The sequence below is a fragment of the Xyrauchen texanus genome, chromosome 20 (assembly GCF_025860055.1).
Source record: "Xyrauchen texanus isolate HMW12.3.18 chromosome 20, RBS_HiC_50CHRs, whole genome shotgun sequence".
NCBI classification, from domain to species: domain Eukaryota; kingdom Metazoa; phylum Chordata; class Actinopteri; order Cypriniformes; family Catostomidae; genus Xyrauchen; species Xyrauchen texanus.
In genome coordinates, this window is record NC_068295.1 from 27,083,954 (window position 1) to 27,089,021 (window position 5,068).

A 5,068-nucleotide genomic window follows, 5' to 3' on the forward strand; every position below is an offset into this window, starting at 1 on the left:
CAGGCCAGAAGGCTAGGGAGGAAGAAAATCCAGGAAGCGACACTTAGTGGCTAACCTGGGAGAGAAAGAGCACTGGATCAACTAGGTGAAGGGCGCTAGGTGCAAGCGGAACACCCGGTCGGCTGTTCTGCATTACCGAGTTCTACCGGCTCGGACCTGACAAAACACGGGACTAGACCGGCTCAATCCTGAGATTGTAAAATCTCGCAAACGTACTGGGTGTTGTCCAGCCCGCTGCTCTGCAGATGTCTGCTAGGGAGGTGCCATTGGCCAGAGGATGCCACACTTCTCGTCGAGTGTGCTCGAACTCGCAATGGGGCGGGCACGGCCTGGGTCTGGTAAGCCAGAGAGATGGCGTCAACGACCAAGTGAGCTAACCTCCAAAGCAGACAAAGAGCTATATATAATATACACTCACCTAAAGGATTATTAGGAACACCTGTTCAATTTCTCATTAATGCAATTATCTAATCAACCAATCACATGGCAGTTGCTTCAATGCATTTAGGGGTGTGGTCCTGGTCAAGACAATCTCCTGAACTCCAAACTGAATGTCAGAATGGGAAAGAAAGGTGATTTAAGCAATTTTGAGCGTGGCATGGTTGTTGGTGCCAGACGGGCCGGTCTGAGTATTTCACAATCTGCTCAGTTACTGGGATTTTCACGCACAACCATTTCTAGGGTTTACAAAGAATGGTGTGAAAAGGAAAAACATCCAGTATGCGGCAGTCCTGTGGGCGAAAATGCCTTGTTGATGCTAGAGGTCAGAGGAGAATGGGCCGACTGATTCAAGCTGATAGAAGAGCAACTGTGCCTGAAATAACCACTTGTTACAACCGAGGTATGCAGCACAGCATTTGTGAAGCCACAACACGCACAACCTTGAGGCGGATGGGCTACAACAGCAGAAGACCCCACCGGGTACCACTCATCTCCACTACAAATAGGAAAAAGAGGCTACAATTTGCAAGAGCTCACCAAAATTGGACAGTTCAAGACTGGAAAAATGTTGCCTGGTCTGATGAGTCTCGATTTCTGTTGAGACATTCAGATGGTAGAGTCAGAATTTGGTGTAAACAGAATGAGAACATGGATCCATCATGCCTTGTTACCACTGTGCAGGCTGGTGGTGGTGGTGTAATGGTGTGGGGGATGTTTTCTTGGCACACTTTAGGCCCCTTAGTGCCAATTGGGCATCGTTTAAATGCCACGGCCTACCTGAGCATTGTTTCTGACCATGTCCATCCCTTTATGGCCACCATGTACCCATCCTCTGCTGGCTACTTCCAGCAGGATAATGCACCATGTCACAAAGCTCGAATCATTTCAAATTGGTTTCTTGAACATGACAATGAGTTCACTGTACTAAAATGGCCCCCACAGTCACCAGATCTCAACCCAATAGAGCATCTTTGGGATGTGGTGGAACAGGAGCTTCGTGCCCTGGATGTGCATCCCACAAATCTCCATCAACTGCAAGATGCTATCCTATCAATATGGGCCAACATTTCTAAAGAATGCTTTCAGCACCTTGTTGAATCAATGCCACGTAGAATTAAGGCAGTTCTGAAGGCAAAAGGGGGTCAAACACAGTATTAGTATGGTGTTCCTAATAATCCTTTAGGTGAGTGTGTATATATATTCTTTCTATATATAAACTGACACCTGAAATAAGAATTTGCTAAGTAGCGTTTGTATAAAATGCAAACAAAGATAAACAAAGATACACCAAATTTGAGTGAAATTTGTCAACAAAATTCACATTTTGTTTTATGACAATTGTTTCAATTAGTCAATACACCCCAACATTCTGCTTTTACCCAGAAAATTTAAGCCATGTTGCCAAGCAGTTCTTTATAATGACTAATACAGTACAATTCTTGGGTAAAATGAATGATAGTCTGCATTAAGATTTTAGGTAAAATTTTAATCATTAGGCTATAATCAGGTCTTGTAAATGGTCACCATGTCCTTTAAGATTCTTTACAGAATTTCTAAGCACAATTTTAAATTCACTAGTTCATTTGAAATGGTCCAGTAGAACAAGTATTTAAGTGCATGTATCTCTGTACATTATTTAGTGCTTCTGAATTTAATTTGCAAGAGAAACAGCAGGATCAACTCTGAAGCTTTGTTTTCTCTCCCAGTTAGTTGCAGCAATGCATTCTTTGCTGGCCTCACATGACAAATAAATATTTTTTTTACATCTTTTCATTCTCAATCACCTTTTTGCCTATGTATTTTTAATTGCTTTCCACTCTTAATTAATCTACAAGCACATAGAGAAAAACAAAAGTTTATCCAGTCAGAATTTATTCCTTGATGCTTACAAGCAAAGTGTGACAACTGTTTCACAAATCGCATGCCCGAAGCCGAAGCAGCGTGTGAGTCTGAGCTCCAGCCCAACAAGCCTTCAGAATTTCCACAGAATCCCTCAACAGTGCAAATGAATGGGCAACTAACGTCAGACTGTCAGATTCATCAGTCAATCAGATTTATTTATTAGTTCTTATTGGGTGTGATGTTTAGGATAAGTCCCGGTCGAGGCATTCTAGGTGACCTTGAGTGACGCAATCACGCTTTAAGTGTTTTATATAATTCAAGAGCGAAAAGCGTGAGATCTTGCTGAAGAGTCGGCTGTCATCATTGCCGCTATCGCCATTGAGAAAGAGATCCTTATGGATTTAAAAACACAAGATGTTCTGCATGATCGTGCGATTGCTTCATTTATTCAACAGGAAAGGAGTGCTGAAGTAAATTGGTAAGTGTTTTTGCATTGTTATAGCAACATCAGGAGTTCTCTAAGTTTAAATTAGGCTTGAGAATTCAGTGTCGGATCAAGTTTTGAAAAGTAGTGCTGTGTTCTACTCAACTCGGATTTTTCAAGCTCCTACTAGGAAAAGTGCAATGGAATGCATATTTATGTCAGAATTACAACTAGTAGGCTCGTGCAGAAATTCTCAACACCGATTTCGTCTGACATCATGCCCCTGCATATCGGCAAAATCACAGGACTAAATGACTACAGACCTGTCGCTCTCATGTCTGTGGTCATAAATTTGTTTGAGAGACTGGTTTTGGCATACCTGAAGGACATCACTGGACCACAGATAGACCTCCTTCAGTTTTCTTACCGAGCAATCAGGTCTGTGGATGATGCTGTCAACATGGGACTGCATAATGTCCTGCAACACCTCGAAAGACCTGGGACTTATTCAAGGATCCTAATTGTGGATTTCAGTTCAGCCTTCAATACCATCATGCCTGATCTTCTCTAAACCAAACAGACCCAGCACTCTGTGCCAACCCCAATATGGCAGTAGATCACCAGCTTTCTGACAGATAGGCAGCAGCTAGTGAGACTGGGGCAACTCACATTTAGCACTGGTGCTCCTCAGGGATGTCTTTTCCATTTCATCCTCAGTTTCCTATTTCAAGATGCCTTTCTGTCCTTGTGTTATTCCTGGATGCGGTCGTTACCTCTCTGCTTCAGACGGTCATGGGCGCTGCTTCACTTGTCTGGGCACACTGAGGCAGCATTTGTGGATGGTTGCCATGGCAACATTGCAGTTGCAGCTTTCCTTCTTCCGGGGAAGGCCACTCTAACCGCCCCCCCCGTGTTGTGCCTTCTACCCAAGGCTATAAATCCCTGGCGTGCTTGTCTGCCTCCGTCCAGGTCTGAGATGAGACCGGCTCGCATTAAGACCAGTCTGATGTCTCTTTTGGACCCCCCTGAGCTGGATGAGAGTTTTGCTGTTGCAATGTAGAGCATCCTGGCGGACTTGGACTGGAACCATCTGTCCTCACCTTAGCCCTTGTGGCTAGATGATTGGTTCCTGGGCACGGGGCACCGCTCACAGCCAACCCCACCCAGTTCCTTTCTTCACGGAGGTGCACAATGAGCTGACGAAGTCGCAGAGGGCACCTTTTACTACCTGAAACCGACATCCTCGCTCGTCCGCTCTCACTACCCTTTACAGTGGGGCGAGCCACGAGTACACAGAACTCCCTGGATAAGGCTATTTCTCAAATTTTTATATTTCTCACCTGTGCCCACAAAACGCCACAACTTGGCAGGATCGACCGTCACCCCCCTCCAAGGCCTGTAGGTTGATGTCGTCTCTGGTGTCCAAGGTCTACAGCACTGCGGGTGAGGCTGCCTCTGCCCTGCACAGCATGGCCCTCCTGAAAGTCCATCAGGCAAAGGCGCTAAGAGATCTGCACTTGGGTAGTCCTGATCCTGATGTGCTGCAGGAACTGAGTGGTGGTGGGAGTGGTGGTGGTGTAGTGGTCAAATGCACATAACTGGTAAACTGGTAATCAGAAGGTTGGTGGTTTGATACCCACAGCCACCACCATTGTGTTCTTGAGCAAGGCACTTAACTCCAGGTTGCTCCGGGGGGATTGTCCCTGTAATAAGTGCACTGTAAGTCGCTTTGGACAAAAGCGTCTGCCAAATGCATAAATGTAAATGTAAATGTAAACTGCGCTCTGCGACCGACCTCACCCTCTGGGCCACCAAGGTTACGGCGCATGCACTCGGACAGGTAATGGCCACCCTCGTGGTCCAGGAACATCATCTGTGTCTGAATCTGGTTGAGATACAGGACCCCGACAAGGCTCGCTTTCTCAACGCCCCCATCACCCAGATCGGCCAATTAAGCGACACTGTAGAGGACTTTGCCCAGCAGTTCTCGCCGGTGAAGAAGCAGACAGAGGCCATCCAGCATATATTGCCCCACCGCTGCTCAAGATCCAACACCCCATCTGCTCGCCGAGGGCGTCCCCCTGCGGCGGTGAAACCCCAGGCAGCTCCGCCCCAGCCCGGACCAAGCTCTCAGACCCAGCGTAGAGCTACCCACAGGAGGCGGACGGCCCCCGTCTCACCCAGAAGGCTCCCAAGCGCTCCTGAGATGAGCAACCCAGGAAGAGAGATGTCTGCCACGGAACTGGTGTCCAGAGCACTCCATCCCCCGGTGGAGGGCCAGGTGGAGAATTTTTTGTTCCTTTTCTTTGTTTGCCGCAACCCCAACAGGCTGCAGTACCCACATTGTCAAACTCACTCCCT